This window comes from Furipterus horrens, unplaced genomic scaffold (genome assembly GCF_987537825.1).
Source record: "Furipterus horrens unplaced genomic scaffold, mFurHor1.1.pri manual_scaffold_6, whole genome shotgun sequence".
Lineage (NCBI taxonomy): Eukaryota > Metazoa > Chordata > Mammalia > Chiroptera > Furipteridae > Furipterus > Furipterus horrens.
Window position 1 is genome coordinate 40,243,852 of NW_028327176.1, and position 27,099 is coordinate 40,270,950.

Below are 27,099 nucleotides of genomic sequence, written 5' to 3' on the forward strand. Positions count from 1 at the left end.
CCCTCAAAACCACAGAGAAAAGGTCACTAAGGAAGTCAAAGTGAAAGGACGAGGCAGATGGACCTGAGGATCCCGAGGGCATGTAGTGCTTGCCCCCAGAGCCATGGCAGCCCCCTTCACTTCTTGGCCAATGCCAGATTGCCTGTTGTGTGAAAATCTTCCCTTCTCCCCTCCTGCAACAGGTGAGAAGTTTGAGAAATGTTTTCGGCCAAGGTTTCCTGAATTTGAGTTGCATTTGCATTCCTAAAAATACCTGCTCCTCTTTCTATTTACTTATTTTTCTCTCTTGGCTGCCCTAATTAGTCATCATTTGCTCCCAGGAGCGCCCAGTGGGAGTGATCTATAAACACAGCTGCAGGAGTCCTTTGGCTTCTTTCTGCCCTTGTGCCTTCTGCTTCTGAATTCATGGCATAGATGTCGACCTTGGTAAAGGTCAAAGAACTATTTTTTTCTCCTCCTGCTCATCACTAGAGACAAAAACATTTTGCCTGACATGACTCTCTCCAAAGTACCCACAGAACAACTGTAGGGGAACTCACTGAAATGCAGTTATGGCTTCAGCCGCAAAGGGATCTGGGAAATGTTGGACTCCTGATTCTCTGTAGCCTCAGGCTTCACTGACTATCCAGAAAACCGGAATGCTGCCCAAAGATAAATATCATGCCCCTAGGAAGGAGGTTAATGAATGTATAGAGAGTGATAACTGCCTGATGGTATCAGTTAACTTAGGAATGCATTGTTCTTTCTGGTGACTATCCACCATATGGTTTTACTATTAATGACCTAGAAAAAGGGACCCTGTTCTGGGACGGGTGTGGTTTCTTCCCCTCTGGCCACCACTGGGAGCAGCTGCCTTTCCATGTGTGTAAGTTTCTTCTATTAAAGCTCTTATGAATTTGAATAAGGCGATGTGTTAGTCCTTTGGAATCAATCCTGAATTTAGACTTTTGGGGTTTTCCCGCAACAAGTTAGAGCACTACCTACAGAAGTGGCTTCAAAACTCTCAGTTTAAATCAAAGGAGGGGACTGCCACCCTTGGTGGAGTAGCTCTCACAGCTTTGAAGGGCTACACACTCAATTGCCTCTTTAATATCTTATCCAATAATTATCAGAGAGAAGCCCACAGACAGAGATGCCTCTGTCCACTCAAGCCACACCAGGTGTCAATTGTTGCCTGTACTTCTGTGTTTCTTAAGGATTATCTTTGGTTTGGGATTCCTGAACACCTGTCGGCTGGATTATTTTTTCCTTTATTACTTCAAAAAATTATCTTGTGTCACCTGGAATTTAGAGGGACAATGTCCTTCACAATGGAACACACTCTGGACTGAAGTTCTTAGAATTTGGAAATATACATTCCCAAGTTCTTGATACCCACTTGGCAATCTCACATTTCTGACTCTTGTTGTTCTTGCCCACTGGAGCCTGGCCTTTAGGCTTTGTCAAGCTGTTTTCCACAGCTCGGCTGTTGTGGATACAATTTTTTAAATTTAATTTAATTTTGTTTTCAGGTCTGTTTCTTCCTGTTATAACATCAAAAATATATAGTGCCATGTGTTTCCTCACTTTAACCCATTCAAAAAGACAGAGAGATGCCATACAGAGTGATTTGCATAGGAGAATACAAAAGATATTGTAAACTGTATTTTTTAAATGGTTTTTGAGAAAAGGTAAGTTGCTTGACTAAGACATACCAAAAAGATCTTAGGGGGTCTTTCATGATGAGAGGAAAGTGGGTTTTGGGTTTTTGGGGGGATTTTTTGGAGGGTTTTTTTTTTGTTTTGTTTTACCTTATTGTAGGTTCAAGGCCAATAACAATTTTATACAATCCTCTGGACAAAGTTTGCTACACCCTAATCTCTGCATATGCACTCTGTTCTATTCACCTCTCTCCTTATTAATCACTTCAACAGAGCTGTACCCTGCCTAGCACTGCTATACACACTGCATTCTCATGCTTCTGTTACTGAGTGGCCTTTTCTATACTTTTGCTTTATCTTGCATTCAATTACTCACAGCTTAGTCTGTAGAATAGGATACTATCACTGCCTACATTTAGGCAACAGCACATAATGTCATCTTGCTTCATATATTTTACTTCTACCTCTTTTAGGAGGAAGCTCATTTGAGAAAACTTGGCTCTGCCTTTGGGGAGGAATCATTTACCTTCTTTCATTCTGAGCTGAAATTTGTCTCCTTAGTCCCTTTGTTAATTAAAAAAAAAAACTTATTTACATCTACTCAGATCCTATTAGTTAACTCAATTGCCTTATTGTTGTAGTTCTAAGAGAGACCCGAGTCATTTTCTTGCTTTCAATCACTGTTGATCTATTTTATGGGTTCCACAATGCCACATTCACAAGTCTGCTTACTTTCTTTGGGATGATTTTTCTATTTCACTCTGATGTGCAGCATCACATATATGGTGCATTTCTCTCGCATGAATAGGAAATATGACTAAACAATCCTCCTGCAAAAGAGCAGAAAGGAAGATATTAGGCCTGATGATATTGCCCATCACTTTGGACTCTGTGTGTGAGGATGGAAGCAGCCTCGCCTCCTTGATTCTTTATGAATTTTCCCTGATTTTCTTCCCTTGTCTTTTCTAGTATGTTAATAGCTCCTTAGAATAAATTTTCTTACCTGAGATGGACCTTGCCTTTTCTCTCTTGACACTGCTGAGTAAATCAGGGTGTGGAATATTATCTATGCAACCTGCTCGCTGAGAGGGATTGCTGGCTGAAGCCATGCTGTTCGCATACCATTCCATACCCAACTGTGGATAATAACAGAATTGATTTTACTGGAGGAAAGACAAAAGAACCTCAGGGCTGCTTTCTGTTTTATTTTGTTCTCAGGTTATTCTGCTCTGAATGGTAAGATCTCTCACTAGAATATTGGGTCAAATTTAGCTTCCTTTATGGCAGGTCCCTTGTGGGGTCACTTCTGGCATTGGGCTGTGAGGTGTTACTGTTCTGTGCCATGTGTGTGTGCACACATGTGCATGTGGTCAAATTATAACAGGGGTAATACTGTGCTTTCAAGTCCCCATGAATACCTTCTTTTTCAATATTATTCTATAAGAAAGTAGATTTTAATCTAGAGACTAAAACTTGGCTTTCAAGTCCTCTGACAGGTGAGTTTAAAGAAGACCATTCTTTAAAAAATAGTAATATAACCACGAAGAAGTCAACCTACATCAATTATAAGGATGATACTGATAATGGTCATTATAATTTGACTGCTTAGTACATCTCATGCATGTTCGAGTTGCCTCATGATTATTAATTAACTAGTTCCTTACAATAGCTCTATTGGGTATGTATTATCATTATCCTTATTTTACAGATGTAGGAACTGCAGCATAGAGAGAGGGCATGTTACTTGTTTAAGCCATAGGTGGTTAAGTGGCAGATCCAAGATTCAAACCAGGTGACAATGGCTTCTTAGCCTTGGCTTTTAAATACTGCACTTTCAACCTCATTGAGAGAAAAATCTACAGCTGCTCTTATAGTGAGCATCATGTCAGCAAGATCTTTTATGATAATTTAAGGAAATTTTGGTGAAGTTGAAGTGATTTTATTCATAATACTTTAATTGTGATTCTTTCAACTATATTGTCCTCTAATGATAAAACAACCTAACATGTTACCTAGAATAATATAGAAAATTCAGGGAAGTTAAAAACATACTATGATTGTTACTTTTTTAAAAAATCCCAAATTGAGTGTATTTGTTTTGTGAAATCCCTTGCATTATTATTTTTAATTTAGATCCCTGTCTCACTTTTTACCTTCTGTTGATGCTCACTGATGCTTTTATGAAAGTGAAAAGATAAAAATACCCATTGAGGTTGTCTTGGGAACATGCAGAGAGAGAATCAACCAGAAATCTCCATTTTGCCTGTGCTTAAAATGTGCACTGCCAGATATGTGTTACAGGGCTAATCTTTATAATCAGGTGTTTATAAAGAAAGATAGTGAATGTTGAAGAGTTCATGCTCACACCAACTTTCTGAGCATGTTAACTTTGAGTCAGGTTCTTTTAGCTCCCTGGCCCCAAGCTGCCACCGATGAGCTTGAGAGTCCTATGTGCACCCAAAGAACGTACTGGATGTCCTGGAATTTTGAAATTTCAAGGAATATTTTATGTTATGTTTTATATATTATTTATTACTTGCTAAAGATAGCTAGTTTCTTTTTCATATAGAATTAAGAATAATGAATAAATTGTTCTGTTGATCTTGTGCAAGTATTACCCATTGGATAGTGTGAATAAGCATCAAATTGGTGGTCAGATTACAAATTAGTAGAAGTTAGCATAAATATCATAAAGTTTTGGGGGGCCTCCAAAGAACTCTTTATATCTAGTTTTTGTTCCAACCAAGTCTTCACTATTGGACCAATATGTCAGATCAAGAATAACTGGAACCCCAAAGTCACACCATCCTATCAAAATAATTATCTTTAATTAATATAATTATTGATCATGTAGTAGAAGTCACTGTCTAGATGATATTAAGCTTTTAGGATTTCATGGGAATGCTTTGCAACTTAATTATGTTTTCCTGGGAGATTATAACATAATTCAATTTATTTTTCCCATGTGTTTCATCAATCATTATGTGAATAGAAGAAATCAGAATATCAGAATCTCACTTCTATGTCAATTTCTGCACAAGGTAGACCAGTTGTTTCAGTAGTACAGAGCTGATTAGAAGACAGGTTCCCTCCCACATAAGAATGATCTGCATCCTGTTGGTTCTGTAATATGTGATGAGACTAACTGCGGAAGCCTGTGATAGCTATGTTCCAGCATTCACAGCACACCAAATCTAGGCCTATGTAAAATTTCCTTCTTCAGTGTGTAAGGAGCTGCATTCTTCTTTGGGCCTTGGTTTCCTTACCTAAGAAAGCCAGTGGTATCTAGGCACCCTTCTATTTCTAAAGCTCAGTGCTCATGTGTTGCTTGTGATTTAGCTTTTTCATTGTCTGTGGTGTGTCTCCAAGTGAAATGTACTTTTGAATTACAGGGAGTCTTGTTCAAACACAGATTCTGGCTCAGTAGTTATAGTTGGGTCCTGGGCTCCCGTCTATCTAACCAGCTCCCAGATGATGCTGGAGCTACTGGTCTGTGAACCGCAGAGTTTAGTAAGGATGTAAATGATGCATAGAGACAAGGGAGAAAAGACCAGCTCTTCATCTTCCTGTGGTGACATATCCATTTGCTTCCCTCCCAGGGTTACAATTCTTGACTTTCTTCTGCAGAACTCAGCCACATGCCTCCCTTTCTAGCTACACCCCACAAATAGGGGCTTCAGGACGGCTGAGTGTGTCCATATAGTAGAATACAGATCCCTTATCCTAGAAGGAAACACAGAGCTTCTCAGGAAAGCTGCGTGCTTCTAATGGCAGCCATCCCCAGGCTGCTGAAATACAAAATAAATGAGGTGGAGTTTAATTTTAGGGTCTACAAATTTGTAATGTGTTCATGATTCTTGTTGCCATTGTACAGGGCAGGCTGATGTTGACAGACATGTTTTGTGAGGGGACCTGCATTGGAGTTCTGGCTTAATGAAGCACTCACACCCTCTCATGTCCCTCCTCTAATCTCCACCAGCAGCGATGAGAAAGTTGTGTCACTCCTATTAGAGGTTTTCACTACTGGAAATGGGCATCGCTTTTGCTTTCCTGGAAGCAGGGTCTGGGGAATTTTCCCAAACTGGACCTCAGGCTGGCTTCCCAGCAGAGGGCGCACTGCCGCAGTACCCGATCCTACAGCAGTTTCCTCCACTCAGGGGGCCGGCTTCTTTGCCCCCCCCCCCCGCCCCCCGAGGCTGGATGTAGGGCTGCAGGAGGATGAGAAGTGGTCTCTCATGAAAAGAAAAGATGAAGACTATTTTAAGGGAGAAAAATAAAATGAAATCATTTCAGATATGAATCAGTGACTTTTCAAGTGAATGATCTATTTGGCTACTGTTAATGGGCAGTTTTTTAGAATTCTCAGCTATTACTAGACTAAGTTCCCTTTCTTAAAGCTTCTCCAAACCTTGCATTACCCAACATTTGTATCTTTCACTTTAATGAGTGATAAATAAGAATTCTATAATGAATTTTAATAATTCTCACTGGACAGATAATTAAGCAAGGAGCAGTCTTTAGAACTGTTACTCTTTCTTCCTCTTACAGACAAGTGCTTCCATAGATTCCAATATATATATATATTATATATATATATATAATATATATATATATATATAATGATGTGTGGGTTAGTAATTTTTCCCAGTAGCAAATAACCTAATAACCTCCCTAACGAGCTGAAATAGTGAAATGAAAATGCACTTTTTGTGGCCCACTTTCCCTGAACTCTTCTCTCCATTTTCCCCAAACTTCTTTGCACAGGATGTGAATTCCCTGTACCTTCACTGGGGCTCAGATGTGTTGCTCTCAAGTTTTCCAAATTTTCTGTTCTTCTGTAAATCATACAGGCATGACCCAGCCCAGTCATTCACTACAAAATTCTTTCCTTTTCTTTCCATTTTTTTTTTAACAGCTTCTGTTTTTCCTCATCTTTGATGGGTTCTACCACAAACTGCAGCTAAAGTGAGTGCAGACGACCATAACATTACTCTCACATCGAGGTTGTTTTATTAAGTCCAGCAGTTAAAAATGTACAAAGTTCCTTGTAATAATCCATTCATTCTGTTTTCCCCTGATTCTTGGAGTAAGCCTGCACAATTATTCAAATCCCAGCTTTTAGCTACAGCATACACCTCACCATGGGGCTATGCCTCTGTAATCTTGCTTTGGTCTTGCATGTCAAATGGAATTAACTCCCATAAGAAATGTGTGCGAAGACAACCCAAAGTGTCTAATCCTACTGCTGTCTTAAATTTCTGAAACTCTGAGCTGTCATCTTTTTCTATTGCTTTGTTGAAGTTCTTACTTATGCTTCAGTCCATCCAAAGCTGAAGTTTAGGAAAATTTGCATTTTTATATATGTTTTTTTAGTTATGTTCTCCCTTGGCTTTTTCACATGTTCTATTTGTAGAAGGATTTTTTTTTCTTCCTTCAAATTCCAAGACCATTTTATACATAGTGGAATTTCGACGAGAACTGAATTCACTTTTTCTCCCCCTCTGGGAGTACACAAGTTGAAACATACACAACAGTAGTTGAAGCTTCACAAGCCAAATGTAAACAGGTTTGGGTGAGAGAGAGCAAGAGAGAGAGAGAGAGAGAGAGAGAGAGAGAGAGAGAGAGAGAGAGAGTCTGTGTGTGTGTGTGTGTGTGTGTGTCTGAATATTCTATGAAAGAGAAGAGAGAAGAAATAATGATGTCATTATTACTATACCTTAACCACTCAACCTCGCTAATCACAAAAACTAATTCTGTCTCGATTGAATCACAAACTGCATCATCTCCCTCATGAATAAAATGCTTGATGAAATGAGCTTGGTTAGTCTACTTGTATGTTATATTAAGAGTAAATTAGTTTGATGAGTAATTTTATACTCTTTCTTCCTTCTTTAGGGGGCATACTATTTAAAAATGCTGAGACTGTCCTCTTCCTTCGTCAACATATCTTGAACTCCACTTACCACCTCCTGCAATTCCTAGACATGAGGAATTTGGAAGAATCTGCAGAATCTGCAACTCAAAGCAAGCACTTAATATTTTTGAATTCATTTGAATGAGTAAGATCAGCTTATTCTATTCTTTTTGAGTGACTTATCCTTTTCTCTCAATTTACAAATTATATCATTCAGTCTGGAAATGAAAGCAGCCCAAGTTTTAGTAAACTTCCCGCATAGCCTGTGTGCTCAGTCTGATAATTACACGTGGTACATATTTTTAAATCACCAGTTATTCAGCATTGTGGGTTTTTTGAGGAGTCTTAACTAAGTGAGGTGGGGAAGGGTAGAATTGTAACTCAGTGTGGTGGATATTTAATAAGTGGTAAACCGCAGCATTCTCCGTTTGAAAGTTAATTAAGGCCACTCGTTGACCAGGCTTATACAGAAAACACGTTCATGGTTTAGCCATGGGAACAGTCACAACAACGCTCAGCTAAAAATAATTGCCGTAAGAGACATTTTCTCTGCCCATCCCTGAATGCTTATTGTTTTTTATAATAAAGGGATTGTTGCATTTTTTAGGAAATACCCAGTAGCACCAGCTTCTTTTGAGACTTGAAAGTTTTATTATGCCTAGCCACTGGAAATTAAAATTAAGAGTGATATTAGGGGATCACCTCATGAGCAAATTGTATATTTAATGCCATGTTCAAGGTTTCTTATAAAGTAATCATCCACTATGTTCTCTTGAATCTTTTTGCCTAATTAATAATGGTCTTTAATCTATGGATGCAACTAGTTTTGGTGCAAGATAAGACAACTCTGTAGCATCAAATAGTTTATTTTATCCAAATAGGGTTTGAGTTTGTGGGAGAGCCCTCCTTTAGTGACGGACTATATAATATGAATTATGTTTTTGTGTGCTCCTTGTTTCTTTATGATGAGAGTACTATAATAAGACAATATATTCTGTACAGTATATTACTTTTGCTAATAGTATTGAAAAAACACATTAAATGTAAATGTCCTTTCAGCATTTGGATGCTGAAGGCAGATTGTCTTATCAAATATCTATGTTATTCTAGGATCGAGTAATATTTAGTGTAGCTGAAGTAGATGATAGCAACGTATCAGGCAGATGTGATGGAGGTGTAACCAACAAAAAGTGGTATCAAGGAGTCCAGAGTGATTCTGGGGCTTTGTTAGGCTATTGATTTCACATTGTTTTTAGTGGAACAATAAGAATTCTGTTTGAAATCACTCTGGTAATAAACATCCTGTAATCTTGGTCCATAAGTCCTTTCATTTCATTTTAAAGTATCTTATTAGCATTGGATTGTAGTAAGACAAGGTGCTACAAGAATTAATCTCCTGCCTTCCCATCCATCCACATTCCAGTGGGTCTCTCTGGGCACATCTCCTGAAGAATTTTGAGCTCCAATGATATGGCTTCCTTAGCAGGTTTTAGCAGAGGAAAAATGGCACAATGGGACAAATATTCTTCCCAACTTCCAGGATTTATGCCTCATATCTTACCTCTGCCATCATGTAACCAAATAGAGATAGTCCAAGAGACATAAAAATTCAGGTCTGGATGTCAAACATCTTTCTGTTTATCCTAGTCACATATGCATCAGGATATTCTAGATAAAACTGACCTGGAGTTGTCATCCCTACAAATTCTTACTGTGGCTCTTTTAGCCTGAGATGAAATAACAAATATCAATCCTTGCCAGTATTAGTGCAGTTGTTCAAGCTCCATTTTTTTCATTGGCTACTTTAAATGAATATCAGTTTTTCTGGTATGTTTCTCTTTCTTCCCATTCTCCATTCATTTTTGTTATTTGTTCTAATTTAATTTGAAATGCGCAGCCTCTGACTGTAATCAGGTGAGGAGGCTCGGGAGACTTCCAGCAGGAGCAGGTCTTCTGAAAAGGGTCTTTTGGACACAAGAGAATGAGCCTTTATTTATTATGTCCAAAATAATAAAACCAGGAGAAAGCAAGATGGTGCTGTGGCCATCCTTTCAAGCGGCAGCTAATGTGGTGAAACATCTTTGTCCCGAGAGTGTGCACAGAACACCCCTTGGCTCAAAGTCTTCCTGCTGTCCCTGGCTGCTGGCTCTCTAGGCCAAAAACAACAAGCATAACATAACACACAGAGAAAGTGTCAACAGACACCCACTCTAGGAGCCTGGCTTTTGGAAGCGGACTGGATTTGCAGTCCGCACAAAGGCTCCGGGGAGGTTTCATGGGCCATGGCCACACACCGAACACTGTGACTCCTGTCTGTGCTATGGAATGTGTGGTTTGTGAGGCACATGTGATCTCCTTCTTCTGTGATTCCCTAGGGAGTGGCCTCAATTTCCTCATGCACCAAATGAAGATTGTTGGAGACTAATGAACATTGGACTTCGCAAGGAATCATCTGGGTTTAAATGCTAGCTTTATAACCTGAGAAAATCATTCTCTCTAACCCTCAGTTTCTTCATTGATAAAAAGGATGACAATATTTGCCTTCCTCATTGTGGTGATCAAAGGAAATACAAAGATGTATCATTGAGAAAAATATCAAAATGTTATACTAATGTAAAGTTTGGTACGTAAAGCTAATGAAACCACACATGTGAATGTGCTTGAAGAACATGGAAGTACTGTAGAAAGATAAGATAATATTACTATTAATATTATTATCATTTTCAAAATATTAGGTCATTTATCTCCACAACAGGAAAGGGTGGTGATCCTCATCCCCAAGTTCAAACCTGGATCTACCACATTCAGAGGTTCTTCTGCAAAGCAGAGATGGTTCACATCTGCCCCTCCACACCACAGAAATGTTGCAAACCAGCTCAGTTAGAGACGACATAAGGCATCATCCCCAGGGTCCTTCGTGTCACAGTTATTACAGATAAGCAATTATCTTGGGTATTTAATCTTCGTGGGTTGTGAGTTTCTAGGGAAGGTTGAGAAAAGTTCGTGATAGTCTGTGGTTCAGTTCTCGCAAGAGAAAATATCGATGAAGTGGGAAACTGACAGCTCTAACCTATCACACCACAACCAGTGTCCAGCTATGTGATTTTTTTTTTTTTTTTTTTTTAGAATGTGGAGACATTAACTTTTCTATAGTTAGTGGACAGATGAATTTTTGGTCAATACAGATGCTTCATCCTGCCAAAGAAGCCTGCCTAAGACTTGTGTGTATAAAAGAAGATAATGAGTCTCCTTAGGAAGCAGAGGTAAAGCAGAGGAAGAATGAAAAGGAATCATTAACTCTGTGGCCCAGGCATGTTTGTGCTCCTTACCACTAGCATTTAACCCAAGGAGTGGCTCTGTTGAATGTTGCGTGATTGCGTGATTGAAAATAATCGTGAAAGACGGTAAGCATGTCATCTTTTTTGTTTTCAAGGTTACACTCCATTTCCTTAAACTAATTCAGAACCCATCCGAGTGCCATCTACAGAATAAACACCCAACACTTTGTGGTACCTAGAGAAACTTGCCAAAATATTCAACACTTGCCCTTAAAGTGGAAGGCCTTTGAAATGCGCCATCTAGGTGATGGGCAGCATATTGGGGCCTGTTTCTGGCAGGCTGTGGAGTACCTGTACCTTGAATCACTGAACTTTTTTCACTATAAGGGAAGGTACAGCAGTGCTCTGGATTGCCTACCATCTGGTAACTGCCCAGATGTCTTTGTAACACATGTCACAAACCTACTTGTGTGGAGGCCGGGGGAGTAAAGAAGCAGAAAGTAGAAGCTACTGAAGCTCTCTGAGCCTCTGTATCCTCATCTGTAAAATGGGCTAGAGCTTTTAGAGTCCCAGAACTGTGAGAAATTAGTGAGATTATGTAGGTTAAGTCTTATCCTGGGTGTATGGCTCAGAGGAGGCACTCAATAAAAGGGGGTAATATTTATTAGCAGAAAACATATAGAAAGGGGCCATTCCTTCTCTCTGCCACCTACTTCAAGCCTTTGAGGCATTTCTGTAGTAATTGGCTGCTAGGGCTCGGCATCTATTTGTAGAGAAATACATTTTTGTGAAAGGGCTCTGAGGTGGTGGTGTGAGGCATTTATTAGTGATCTAAGGCAACATAAGTTGCCTCTGGTGTTTATTGACTGTTTCTTGCTGGAGGCACAGAAATACACAGGCACTAAAAGGTGAGTTACTGTTGGTTGCTACTCTCTGGACCAGCAGGGACTTGGGGAGCTCTTGGAGGACAGAATATCTTGCATCAATCAACACTGACCCCTCTGGCTAGATATGTACAGGCATAAAGAGGCTCCTAAATTAGCCTCTGTTCTCCTTAGCTGGATGAATGAAGATGAAATGCAGTCCCTGGAGTAGACACAAATGTGTGTGTGGTAAAGGATTGAGCTGTACTCTGGAAATTCAGGCCGTCCCTTCCTACTCAAAACAAATCTGAAATGCTTTTATATTCTATGGACATATTAAAGTATTTATATATAATAACTTGACATCATGAGAGATAAGAAAGGAGAGGGAAGATGAGGGGACAGAAGAGAATGGACAGGGGGAATAATATTCAGGACTACTTGTTTGATGGATGAATTAAAATGGAGCAGGGATAGCTTAGGACTAAGGCCGACATTTTTTCAAAGTGTATATTGATGAGATGGACTAATACTCTAGGCAGAGCTGTAAGGTGTGGTAATAATTAGCTGATCAATTTTTAGTACCACCTAGAAAACATATTCTGTTTTAAATATATATATATATATATATACATATATATATATATATATATATATATATTTGAATATTAATTTAGCTAAGTATGCCAGAGATCTGGCTAAACAACATAAAAGTCTGGAATCCTGTAAAAGTTGCCCTTCCAAGATATGATGAGGGTGCGGTGTAAATAATGCTCACGTTTTTGAGACTCACTTCTAGGACAGCTCTTAACAGAGATACAGGTGCTGGCTTTTGGGTTCTCACTTCTGAGACCAGTAGCTCCAAGGTCCCCTGGACTCCATTGGAGGAGGTCCTTGCTCTTAGCAGCAGCAAGCAACTCAGAAAAAATGTCAACCTGAAGGGTGGGCCATGTTGCTACAGACTTGGGATTAACTTTATAAAATTGTGAGCATTCATGAATGCCAGACAGTGACTCCATTTGCTTCTGTTTGCAAATTTATTTAAGAATAACCTTTGAAGTTTATGTTATGCAAAGATACAATCAAGTTTCTCCTCTTGTGTCTTTTTCCTCTCACCCTCCATGTGCCCCTCCCCCCACCACCAATACCACCATGCCTTTTAAAGTCCTTTAAAGTTTTCAAAGTGCTTTTATATACATACTCCATTCTTTATGTCAGGTCAGGGCAAATTTTTATTGCATTTAGCCAAAGGCCATTTTGAAACTTTTAAGAGAAAAAAGGAGACACAATATGATCTTTGAAATAAAGGGATTAAAACAGAAACCCGTTAAAGTTAGAAAGGATTTATGAGTTAAAATATATTCTTTATTTAAAAAAAAACACATATAAAACAGGACTGACTGACCAAATACTTAACATGTTTTACAAAACAGTCAGAATTTAGAAAAATACAACTGTAGGATATAAAACATTTCAACAAATTATTTAAAACAGAATTTATACATCTTTGATTTTAAACAGCTAATATATAATATCACAGAAAAAATAAAGGATGTGAAAAATAAAAAACATAAACATTTATAATCTCATTATGCAGGACGAAAAACCTATGATTCTGTTTGGAGTACAGTCCTCTAGTCTTATGTTGTACTTGCACACGCATACAATGGAGTTGGAAATGTCTTCATGCTATGCTCAGATATGCTGAAAATAAGTTTTGCCTTCTAATTCCTAAAAACTCTGATCTGGCCCATGTAATTTCACTTTACTGAATGGGAAAGAAAAACAACAACTTGTTATCCATTAACAATATTTCAGTCACTTCTGGTTTGTAGGTCTCCTTTCCTTTTAACATTTAATCTATTCAAAGTATGATGGTTTATAGAGTCCTCTTCTAAAAAAATAAACCTCTTTAGGAAATTGCTCAGTGTTCAGTGTTTTAGATTGTTCCCCCACCCCTACTTTTCTCTTCCTCAAAATCATGTCTCAAAGTCTGAAAGATAGGGCTATAGCTAACACAGACTTCAGCTTAGAATGAATCATAAAAAGGCAAAAATACCCACTCTCTGTGATGTCCAATGTCAAAAGACCTCCATTTCTCCAGACCAATGAGGCCTGCACCAGGGCACATGTTTTGCCAAGAGAAGGTGGCACCTTGGAGCAGATACTTGTGCACAACCATATCCACCCTAAGAGACAGCCCTGCAGAAGGGCTTGCTCTGCCTTCATGGAAACAGAGGAAAGGGGTACTTGAGTCCTTGTTCTGTTTCTGGCCCCCAAGTCTCTGTAGCAAGGTCTCTCCTCTACCTGGCTGCTCTTTGCCTCACAGGTGTCAATAGCAGGTTTGAGTTGGCACCTCCTCTCCTACTGTTTGGTCAGTATGTTCAGAAAATCCCCAGATGACTCTCACTCATCTCAGATTTTGCTGATGCTTTTGAGTCTCTGCCAAATAGTGTAACCAGCGTCTGTCCTAGAAAGTCCCCCCAGAGCATCTACACCTTGTCCTTTAGAAGAGGGGACCCCATGCTCAGCACACTTTGCTCAATTCAGCCCCCCTGAGTCTTCTCTTTGGGGGACAAAAAGATATTTTGGGGTCTTGCCTGTGCCACATGGAAGTGAGAACAGTTTATATAATAGAAATTCTCTATCTTTCTTTTCCTACCTAAGTGGCACTGCCGGATTCCTTTTATGTGGCCATTCCCTATTATGCATTTAATTGAGATCATTTCAATTTCTGCCTGAATTAATGGAATTAGTTTAACAGAAATTAATTCAATTGTTGTTAAATTAATGTAAAGTCAAAGGAAAAAAGGAAGAGTTTCAAGAAGCTTTGTAAAATTTACGATATACATTCTATGTCTTGTTCCAAGTTCACACTTCTTTCTTTATAAAGACTTTAGCCTCTGAGGAAGAACTGTACCTCTTGAATCCAAAAGACTTTCCAAGGGGATCATTTGGTTTAGTGATTTAGGCTTCTGCTAACTTCATATCTGTTATCTAGAACAACTTTTGGTGAAGGCCAGCAAACAACAAGATATACAGAACCAATTTTAGCTGATGGCTTACATAGTTGATTGATAGTTTGCATTTCCACTCAAATTCTCACTTATTTATTTATTTTCAAATAGAACTTTTTGCAATTGTTATGGAGTTTGAACATTGAGTTTTTGAAACTTATGCAAAGTGAAACAGCAGAATCTTCAACATTGAGAGATAAGAGGTTTTCTTGCAGTTCATTAAAGAAGCAAGAATTCTGGAACTCTATAGCCATTTACTTATATTATTAAGGTGAGAGTTGGCTAGCTGGGGGTGGAGGACAGACTGCAGTGGCCCACCCTGTGGACTGAGTCTGACCTTTCAGAGCTCTACCCATGCTCAAACTGTAACTACGGCGTTTTTTAAAAGATTGTATCTAAATTCACTCATTTGTTTAAAAGATATTTAATAATTCAGTTAGAATGACATCAATAAGTATTTTCCTGGTGGATTTTTATTTTTCTCTTTTTAGAAGTGCCAAACATGGACAGGTCATCACTGCATATGAAAAAGTAAAAGAGAAAGTTTTCTTTCAGTGTGGTCAGCAGCGTGGCTAGACATGCTCCTAGACACATCAGCTGTCATGTGGGAAAAAACAGTAACACCTTTGACATACTAACACTAGCTGGTATTTATAGACTTAATTATCTAGTCCAATGTACCAAGGCCTTTATTTTCCCTCTTTCAATTCCCACAACAAACCTATAAGGCAGGTATTTACACTTGTTTTATAAATGAAGGAAACTGAGCTTCAGTGACATTAACCTGTGGAAGGTGCTAATGAGTAGGATTCTACCCAGGTATTTATGACTAAAAGACCATCCTGATGAGCCACTTCCTTTCCCTGACATACCCTACCCAATTTGTTAGGGAGATCAAATACAACCATGCATGTAAAAATAAGAGCTGTGGCCAGCGAGGCAAATTCTTTTCAAGGTATTTCTCCCCTCTTTATTTTCATAGTTTGTTTCTTTGCACTATTGATAGAAAATGTGTAAAGAAAGACAATGGTAAATAACAATTATTAAATGTATTGATGACTATTAAATAATTTTAAAAGGAAAAATGTATATATTCATGACATCTGCTTATTTATATCATTCTTTGGTTTTCCTTTGGTTTCTGTCAGAAGAATTATGAAATTATTTATAGTATGTATGATAGAATTTGTGGTTGGGAGGGAATTTTCTATGATTTTCTGCAATTTGTATCTCAGTTTATAAGAAATGTGGCAGAGTTCCTATTACTGTGTCTCTTGAAAGAAATGTTGTCTGGGAGATTACATCTTCTCCTACTAAAATTGCTTTCTTCAAAAAAGACATACATGGATGAGAAACACGTTCTTTTCAGGAAATACTGGAATAAGATTTGCTATTAGAAAACTGACTCTGCATAGCCCTGCAGGATGAGGGAGGAACAGGTGGAGTGATACAGAGAGAAAGGAAGATCAATATCATAAGAGACTAACTTTTACATATCATAGGCACAATTTAGTTCCCACGAAGATGAGAGATTTAAAAATAGAAAGTGGACATAAAATTAACATTTGGGGGGATATGCATTTACTTCACAAATTTAATTAACTAAACATCTTCCAGCCTCAGGGCACCTTATCTTATCTAATCCATCACCTACAAGATTTTTTGTTGTTGTTGCATTTCTATAAAGTGCTCTAGATTCAGCTAATTCTTTGTGCTGTCACACCCTCACTGTGGAAGACCTCATTCCATCCTGTTTTTCCCTTTATTATACAATATGGTCTTGTTTTTACATTTTAGACTTTCTTTACTTATTTTCTAATTTCTCTCTACTGACTCCAAGTACCTTTCAAAAAATTTTAAAAAGGCACTTTCAACAAGTGGACAAACTGCTTTTGTTTATCTCTTTCACAGAATAATTATTGTTTTGTGAATCCTTGCCATTTCATCACTTTTCTTGAGATTGTGGTAAGGTGTGTATACTATACTCTGAGAAAGCATCTATATTTTTTTTTAAGTGGGGCCTTTACATACAGACAATCACCCGGGTAATGAGATCATAAGCTTATGCCCTATGGAAACAGAACACACATGTTAATTTATGGAACATAACCCACAAACCAGTCTCTAAATCTGCAAGACTGTCTTATTGGAAAGACATCCAGTTGCAGACATTTGACATTCTTCTTGCCTGTAAATTAAGCATCTTTGATGATGTCACAAACCTAGTTTAACTTTCAAATGAAAACAAACTTTAAATGAAAATAAACTTTAAAGATGGTTAGCTGCACTACTTTATAGTCTACCACTGAGCATTGAGATTTTCCTTGAATCACGATTTTTCTCCTTAAGATTACCCTCCTTGTCATTAAAGGGACTGCATTAAGTCCAGCTTTAATTTATCCTGTTTGTTTGCATAAATACAAGAAGAGCAGAAAATGATCACATATTATCTTTAGTTCTTCTTTGCTAGAACTTACACAAGGAACCTTTAGGGTGACTTTCAATCTGCCCTTCAGGGCACAGAAGCTGAACCACATACCTGCCATTCAGCCTTGCCTATAAACACCTGTCTTTTCCAAGTCCTTTGGGTTTTCCATTGTGCCTTAAGGTTCCTTTTAGCCATCTTTCAGGAAAGCAACCTTCGTTCCTTCCATGGAAAGATTGCCATGAACCACACAACCAACTAAGGTACCAGGCCTTTTCTCTACTGGGCTTTTATTACCTTTGAAAGTCAGTCCCAGTACCTCAGGGCTTTTTGGTAACAACCAGAGCCCAAGCATGTCTCCTTTAGGCCTGACATTCCAAAGTCTTGGTCAACAAAACCTCTTTTAGCAACTGGTCTTATTAGTTTTATGCAAAGAATCTTAGGTCTTTACTTACTTCTTCAGAATGCTGAATTCTGGAGGGATCAGGCAGGGAAAAAATATACATTGTGAAGGAAAATCCTTGTCCTTCTAATATTCACTAAAATTGCATTTCCTTACTTTACATTTTCTTTTATTCACTTTCCTACATGAGAAAGCATCTTCGAGGTCTCTACAAACTCTACTTTATCTCTTTTCCATTCAGTACTAGAGTGTATATCTGGTCATCCAGGTAATTTTCTTTCAGGGACACACTGATATTTATTTTTATTTTACAGTGGGTATAAACATAGACAAAACAAGTTGGGAAAACTTTTCTAACATCATTGTCCCTTCTTTATCTTCTATTTCAAATTTCATTCTTTATTGTACCACTGTATCATTTAGATGTACTACTTTAGTATCCTCATGATGTTTTTTTCTGTTGTAGAACTTATTTTAAAGCAAAATAGTCAGATTTCTTGTGTTTGTTTTCCAAAAGACACATTGATGGCAAGAACTGTCTCACTCAAACATTATATCCTTGGGATTTAACACCATAGTACCTTGTAGAAGCTGGGTAATAGCAGATAGAAACTAACTTGTTCAGTGGAATTCCTACCTTAAATTAAGGGTTGGGTATTTGGGTTAAAGAAAACTTCTACCAAGTGAAGTGGTACCATTCACCTGGTGCCTTGGTGGATGACCCAACAATTAGTGTTGAGAAAAACAGGTCTTTATTTATAATATTCCAACCTTGAGGGGGCTGGGAGCACTTCAGCTCAGAGCCCTGTTCTCCCTTGAGAGCCAGCACTTCCCTTCCTCCCCAAAAGCTATAAACCAAAGTCAAGCTCAATAGTTCCCCATCCTTTATCTGTCAGCTCTCTCCTCCAGCATCTGGGGTACATTGTCATCAGCCTCCGTATAGTAGTCCAGGAAAGCATGTGCCATTTTACACTGGATCATGGTGAAGTCTAAGAAAGGTACAAGTCCTAAGAGAGTGTCCTCTCCATATGTCCCAAGTTCCAAGAACCCAGATAAAGTCCAGTTCTGCAAGGCAGAGTCCTTGGTGGCTTCAGAGTTAGCTAGAGCTGGCACAATCAAAATAGCAGCAGCATGCCTGCTTTCTTACCAGCCCAGGCCACATGGCCGAATCCTGACTACAAACTGCAGAGCTGTTTGCTGCTTCCCACATGGCTGCCACAACATCCTCCTTCATCACGACTCCTTCCATCATGCTTCTACAACCTGTTCCTTCCTCTTGTTTCTTTTCTCAAGGCTTCCCACCCTCCCTTTTAAATCCTGAAAGTGAGTACATCTTTTGCCCTGGGGTGGTAGCACAGCTATTATCTAGCTACCAGCCTGCCAAAGATATGCAAAGTACTTGAAAGGCTGTATTAGCTTCTTCCTCCACCCCCCAAACTGTAGACTATAGGGAAGATCTGTACCCCGTTTCAAAAGGATTACTAAAAAAGAATATAAGAACCTAAAGTGGAGAATGTAGAAGGCTAAAATCAAGTTCTGCTAAGAATATCTGTAGAGTTCCTTCCTTTTTACCTGTAGAAAGAGAATACGTTCTCCGAGGTTGACTCTAAAGGCGCAACCAAGCTACTACCAAGTTAGAATTTTCTGCAGACTGAAAAATTAAGCAGAGGCCTGCATTATTTGCTGATGTCCTTTTAAAGTCTTCCATAACTAAAGGCAAAGTGGGGTATAAAAGCTTCTATGGGCTGTGAGAATCAATTCATTTGAACATACATGTATGAGAGCCCACTTGGTGCTGAAGCTGCAGCTATAAAGACAACTGGAACATTGTCTCATTAATTCTCTTTCCTCAGCTGGATTAACTATTCTAGTCACTACAGCTATCTCTATGTTAGACATTCATAACACCACTCAAGGAGATCATTAATATTTTCTTGTGAAGAACTCCACATAGCTTCTGTTCCTATACGTATGCCACTTTTCTTTGCCCAGTGCGAATTCAACCTTAAGCTTTCAGTAGATGATATACTCAAATAGGGTTCTAATAGATAAGATTAATTAGTAATTTTCTATACATTATATTCTTTGTTTCTTTATTTTGAAATATCTACTTGACTAGAATGTTTCTGTCTACTGAAATACATATATGAACTAGAGAGAAAATATTCCATTTTCATAGAGCTCACATTCCCATGGGGGCAGACAATAAACAAACCTGTAAGCTGCATTAGTCAGCATTTATTCTACAATAATGCTGTGAAGCAAACAATTCTAAAAGCTCTAAACTGAAACACCAAATAGTCTGTGAGTCAGCTGGAATGTGATTCATCTTAACATGGTTTAACTTATCTTGGCTCAAAACTGTCAATTGGGATCATATTTGTTCCTCTTCTCTCTTTGGTTTCTCCCTGGACTAGCAGTTATCTGGGGGCATGCTCTCCTCATGGGGAATGGCAGGAGTGCAGAGACTGAGCTAGATCATGTCAGCAAGTCTAAAACTGCTTCAGACCCATTTACTAACATTTCTTTAACCAAGACAATTCACGGACCAGCCCAACAAGGATGGATCAAGTATGTTTCATTCATAGTGGGAAGAACTGTAAGTTATATGGAAAAAAATGTGAATGTATAATTTTATAATAGGGAGGAAATGAGGTATTGAAATTAACAGCTCAGTTTACCTACCGTAGTCTGCCCTCTTGGTCACCATTGCTCAGATTCCTCTCTATATGGGATATACTCATTGGCACTCCAAAAACCCCACGAAGTCTCACCCATCAGGTTCAAAGTCCAGGTTCTCATGATCCAGATCAAGATGGAACTGTTCTTGGTCTGAATAGCTATGAACTAAAAGACATAGTATCCGCCCCTACACATCTAATATGCAATGTTGGAATAGGGATGGGATAAACAGATTAAACAGTTATGCTCAACAAACGAAAACAAGAGAAACATAGAAGTCACTGGCTATAACAATTTTGAAATTGTGCTGAGCAAATTTTGCTGGGATCCCCTACAAAAGATTGGTATATACTTTGGTTAAGCCCTTGTTCTGTACCTGAGAGCTGACTATAAACTTCCTCTTTGCTCTGTTCTGAGGACTCCTTTTTTCATCTTTGGCTTTTCTGATGAATACTGAAGAATAGGTTCTTCCTGGTAGCAGAGCAGATTTTTCAGCCTGCTTACGCATGTAAAATTTTGGGGGTGTAGAGATCTTTATATACCTCAAACATACGGTTTGTCTTTTTTTTTTTTTTTTTAATCTAGGCTAGTGGCAATTTTTCCAATACGACTCCCTCAAAAAATTTTGTGCATTTTCTATGTTTTTTTTTCCAGTTAACTACATGTTCCAGCTGCCTTCCCCACAATTCATTTAGAGACATGCTCCTTTCTAGACAAAAATGGAAGTACAGTAGTCCCTCTCTATATCGCGGTTCACTTATCGCATCCTCACTGTATTGCGGGATTTTAAAAAATAATATATTTAATTAGTTATCATGGATTTTTTGCTATATCGTGGGATTTTGCAGTACTGTATACAGATGTTGTTAAAGTTACGTATCGTATCGGCAGCCATCCGTCTCGAGAGACGATGGTGTAGTTTCTTAAGAGTCTATCTGCACCGCCGAGAATGGTTGTGCAGTCCGACTCGGGAGTGACACGGTATCTGTCTGCTCCCGTGTTGAATCCACATCTTGCGATGACGCTGGAGTGTCCTCTCCAGTGAAGCTGAAGCTACAGAGCCTGGGCAGGGTGATATGGAGGGTCTGCTGTTGCCCATGCAGCAGACCCCCCCTCTCTTCGCAGCTGAAGGGTCCAAGGGAAAGACGGAGTCAATACAGCTTGGCTTCAGGTGCGCCGCAGGAGTTGCCGGTGTTGACTACAACGTCAAACCGCCTTAGGGACTCCGGCTCCGGATTTTCTGTCGGGGTTTACTCCCTTAGCCTTTCCCCTGAAGAGGTATGCCGCAAGGCAGCGGAGGTTTTTTGGAGTCAGAGTTTTCCTTCTCTGATGTGCCCTGACTGGAAGATCGAACCAGCGACACTTAGCTCGCAGGCCAACGCTCAATTCACTGAGCCAAACCAGCCAGGACGGGATGTAAAGTACTATATAGGAAACGAAGTAGCCAAAGAACTTACATGCATTAACCACGGACATGAACAATGGTGGGGGGATTGCCTGAGAAAGTGGAGTAGGGGGGGGTGCTGGGTGGAGGGGGGACAAAGGAGGAAAAAACAGGACAACTGTAATAGCATAATCAATAAAATGTATTTTAAAATGGGGCTAGTGAAAGTGCATGCTTTAATTCTGACCTAGGCTTGCTAACTAAGTGAATATAAGCCACACACAACACCTAGCTTGTGGCAGTCAGCATCAATACATGTCTCTTCTTAGAAAAGGCTGTGTCATCTGGTCTACTGCTAACTGGAAGCTCCTGGAAGCCGGATACTCCTAGAACCTTCTGAGGGTACTTCTTAGGCTGGCTAGGTCCAGGGAAAGGACTTTGCATGAAGCCTCAATTAGCACAGCTGCTTATTCCCCAACAAGTCTTCCCAGGGCTCCAAGGAAGCTCGACTCCCTCCAGCCCCTTAGGACCACCCTGTGCTCCTGTCAGGCCTTTGGGAGAACTTCCCAAACTTGAAAAACTTAAGGAAACTGAGGCCCAGACCAAGGAGGGAACTCAGGGAGCATGACCCCCAAATAACTGGGCAAGGCAGCTAGGATAGTGATGGCAGACATAGCTGTGCCTTGCATTAACCTGGGACACTTGGCTCCCCCAGCTGGGCCCCCAGACCCTGGGATCTCTCAGAATTCAGCGTGGTGGCTTCCCATTGAGCCACCTGCGCCCCATCCCCTGGCCTCACAACCCTCCGCCAAGGAGGGGGAAAGAACCTGGCACTGGGAGGCAAACAAGAGGGCAAGGTCTGCAACCACCTCACCATTTCCCAATCACTGGTGCAAACAACACCTGGACAGAAAAGACGCTGTGTAACGGCTTGCTTTGTCAATCCCCTCGCTCCGCCCACCCCCACCCCGAACAGGCCAGGCCTCCAAGGTGCTCCCCAAAGCTGCACGTAGGTTTTAAAGTTACGTAGGTTTAAGAATATAGAATTCTTATGTTTAAGAACATAAGTAGTGTTTAGAAAATTGTATAAAAGGTTAATAAGGGAATGGGAAAGGTTAGTAAGGGACTGGGAATGGTTTATAAGTGTGTGTGAAGGGTTTATAAAGCCTTAAAATATATATAAATACTAAAGTAAATATAAGATTCCTACTTTGCGGATTTTCACCTATCACAGGGGGTTCTAGAACATAATACCCGTGATAAGTGAGGGAATACTATACTTTGCATGTGCTAGTTATCTGTGTGTTGTACTCTATCTTCTTAATCTTTTCAAGGGTCTTAGCAAAGTGAGTGACAACTACTCCTTAATTTTTGTCTTTACTTTGTGGCCATATCCTAATGGCCACCCCTTTATATAGAATGAAACAGTTTAATTTTTCAAATTTAAAATTCCCAGAATTTCTGAGTTCTTTCATTTCACCCAGTCCTGCTTTCAAAAGAGTCAATTTATTTTTGGCCAACATTATCTCTTTCTTGTAGTAACTTATCAAATGCAGATAATAGCAATGAACTCATACTATGACCATTCTGCCTCAAAAATTTCTCAGCCCAATGCTTTATGTACATTTAGTCCATTTTTTTGCCTTCTAGGTTATTATAGTCAATGGTTTTACATTTTGTTTATATAATATGGGTCATCATTTTTCCAGCTTCTGATAGAGTTTTGTGGAATTTCTCTCTACTCGCTATGTGAGCCCAAACCAGATGACACTATTTTAAGTTTGTTGACAGAAGAAGCCCATTTCTGGTGTAATTTCTATATTAATTAGCAATTGGCACAATTACAGTGAATGACAAGCTTCACACACAAGTCTAACTCTCAGCAGCTCAAACAAATGTTTGTATTTTTGCAAATGGTCCCATGGGTAGGCTGAAATAGCACTATTTCAGGTCATGGGGTGACTTGGTTCTAGGCCTCTAATTAGGTTAAGTTTAGTTCTAAGAGTGCCTTCATTTTTCTTCAAAAAATGACTACTTACAAAATATGTTTTCTTATAGGGAATCGGAGGAGCACCAGGATGTGAGTAAGATGCACAACATATTGAAAGTCTCTGTTCTTCTCACACCTACCAATATTTAGTAAACCAATGCAAATCACATGACTAAGCCTAACATCAATGGGGTAAGGATTTGATTATCTTCTACCCATAGTTACTTTTCACATAGCATGTATATTATAGCAGGGAAGAAGTCAAAAATTGAGAACAGTTCGACTTCCAAACATGCAAACAAGAAAATATCAACTGGTATACATGCTGTGAAGAAAATAAAACAGAGCAATGCTTAGGGAATGCCTGGGAAGCTATTAAGCATACTTTCTTAGAGATGACATTTAAACGGAGGCTGAATGCCTTCCACTTAGAGAGACCAGACAGTGCAAGGACCCAGAAGTAAGGATAAACTCAGGCTGATGGGGGAACTGATATAAGACCATGGAGAGGGTAGTAGGAGATCAAATCAGTAAAGTAGGCACAGGCCAGATTATTTAGACCTCTGTTATTATCACTATTATGTGTAATATGCTAATATACAACTGAAAATTTCAGATGATTATTTGTCAGATGCTGAAAAACACTTTTTGGTGAGTTCTACTCATTGTCCTAACAACCCATAATTCTACCAGTCTGGAAAGTTATATACAAATTGAGTTGCATAACCAATTCTAAACAATTTACCTTAATGGTTTGTTGGCCTGCTAAGTTGTTTAAATGGAGACACCAGAAAAATACCAAGAATTCTTGACTAGAGAGATACCAGCTGAAATGCTGAAGAGATGAAATGGTTTCTGAAATTACTTGGTTTCTTAATAATTCCAGGTATTTCTTTCCCCCTGGGCTCCTTTCAGCTAAATGGAAATATAAAGGTGTTGGGGCCTTCTTTCCCCACTTAGTCTCACTCTTGGGAAAAATCTCTTATTCTTTTGATCCCTAGAGGGTTTTCTAGATCTAAAATAGCAACAGCTCTGATTGTTGGTGATATCTTTTCCTAGGGAAGTCTTTGCTGGTGCTGAAAATGGAGAGGCAACTCTGGCTATAAACCCCAAAGGTACCACACACACCCTTGGGAAGTTTGTGATTAACTGGGCTGTAGAATAAATTTAGATGGGGCACGGTCATGACCACAAATAGTGCAGTCACATGCAAAGTCAGTTATAAGTATCTCAAAATTGCACTAAATTAGAAACATAAAGATGCTAAACACTGAGATGCCCTAAGTCATAAGATCCTGAGTACTTTCTAGAAATGACCATGGCTCTTTGTCTTATGTGAAAAACTTTGTTAAAAATTGGCATTTAATTGGCCAAATTTTCCTTTGTCCTCATCTTTTTGTAGACTTCAGGAAAATAGAGCTGTTCTCTCTTCAAACACAAGAAAATAAATCAAAACCAGTGACATGGAGAAGCTGCTTCTCTCCTTGGGCAACAGTAACACCTGTACCGGTGTGCCCTTGACTTCTATTGAGAATGACCAACTAAACAGGTAAAATACTCATCTGTAAATTTGCACTGCAGCATCTTTTAGCAAAAAAAAAGGTGGTGTTGGTTGTGTCTAGATGAATCAGAACATGCTGGCTGGCAGACCTCAGACACAATGATATGATTTTACAGGAGAAATAATGGCAATACTGTTGATTCACACAAACTTATTTGTCAGAGGACTTCAAAACAGTGAGCAGAGATCAGTTTAGTATTGCCACCTGTCTCATAGGCTGTGCTTCTCTTTTTCAGGTGGGACCCTGAGGTCATTAGCACTGAGGTAGCTCGTCACCTGATCAGCTCCTATGCCACAAGGCAGGACAAGACTCCTCCCAGGAGGAGGACTTGGGTCCTCGCTCCTAACCACCCCAGTTGAACTCCAGCCACTAGCACTGCCCAAAGAGGCAAGCATGCCTCCCAGCCTGAAGAAACTGTTCCAGCCTATGAGAGTGGCAAGTTAAAACCTATAGGATGTTTCAATCAAAGGCATTGCCTTGCTCTGTCCTGTGCGCTATTGTATGTTGGAACACATGCTGCTAGGAAACAAAGAGGACACACGTTTATTTTCAAGCGTAGGACTTTGGAACCACTTGGGAAGAATATTCTTGATTGAGAACCAAAACATTTCATGATGCTTAACAAACCTGCAAATTGAAAAATCAGCATCACTCATGCAGCCGGGAAACAGGAGAAGGACCTATATACCCTGAACAATTTTTTTTCAAATATTCCTTAAATGATATTTGTGTGCATTTGCAAAATTACTGCTTTCTGAATCAAAGTGTCAAGCTGTTTTCATCTGAGAACGTGTGTTGTGCCATTAGACAGTATCTCAGCACACCGCCGCCCATGACATACCCCACCGCATTGCATAATGGACAGTCCCGTGAAGAAGGCACCGAAGCTCAGTCAATGCCTCTGTAATAATATTTTAAAATAAATGATATGCATCATTAAATCACTGAGGATGACTAACTCAATTTTAGAAAACCCACAACTCCAGCAATCATGGTTACAGCTCTGATTTGAATATTTTCACTTTCACCTGAGCAGCCGGTGGGAGCCAGTCAAGTAGATTCGCATCCAGGCTGGACTCTCAAAGGAGCAGGAAGGAACCTGTGATTATGTAGTTACAGTAACTAGATGCCTCCTGTCCGCCTGGGCTTTTTAGACTTTTCCTTCCTCCCTTCTTGCCATCTTATTTACATCTCACAGGCATCCTCTTTGTAAAGTTATTTTAAATAATTTATTAGATTGATCTTTTTAAAATTCTACCCTGGCTAAATGTCATAAGGAGAAAAAAAAAAAGTCTTCAAAACTTATTTAAAGGTTTCTACTGGAGTAGGCCAGTTACCTGCTTCACTGCTGATATTCTAAAAATACCTCCATGTCCATACTATTATCCATTCTTCACGTCCAATTGCTCTGTTATGGTAATAGTCAGAAGCACACCATGCAGTAATTACTTACAGCTGACTGAAGAAAAGAATATTCAACTCCCCCACTGTTCCACTAGAAGGTCTTTATGCACTATTAACTCATTCCTGTTTATTAATACTCTACTGGTAATTCAGACTGCTGCCTCTTAGGTTTGTAATAGGAGGACTATTAAACAGCAATTACTGACCATATGGGTTGGTGAATATTTGTTGGATTTTTTTTTTTTTTTTTTTGGTTTTTTTTTTTTTTTTTTTGGTGGGCTTTTCCCCCCTCCCCCTTCCAACTTGATTTTTAAGAAGCCATATTACAACATAGCAAAAGTAACATCACATCTGCATGAGATTAACAAGCCTGACAGTATTTCTCCCTTAGAAAATGTGAACTTATTCTCAGATTATTGTTGCTGGCTTGAGAAAGAAAGATCATGGAATAAATAGGAAAATGTGGAAGATTGTTCACATGTGGGAAACCCCCTCTTTTGGAAGCTATCTTGGCTCTTATGTTTCCTTAGTCACTCA

At 39.2% G+C, this 27,099-nt stretch overlaps 1 long non-coding RNA gene across 1 annotated transcript; it reads left to right on the top strand.

The window, feature by feature from the left end:
* Window positions 1-26,102, top strand: LOC150006006 (uncharacterized). Its single transcript, XR_016511716.1, has 6 exons — window positions 1-182; window positions 7,536-7,699; window positions 23,665-23,788; window positions 24,656-24,711; window positions 24,999-25,145; window positions 25,394-26,102. It is a non-coding gene; the product is annotated as an uncharacterized LOC150006006 (long non-coding RNA).
* The last annotated feature ends 997 nt before the right edge of the window (window positions 26,103-27,099 follow it).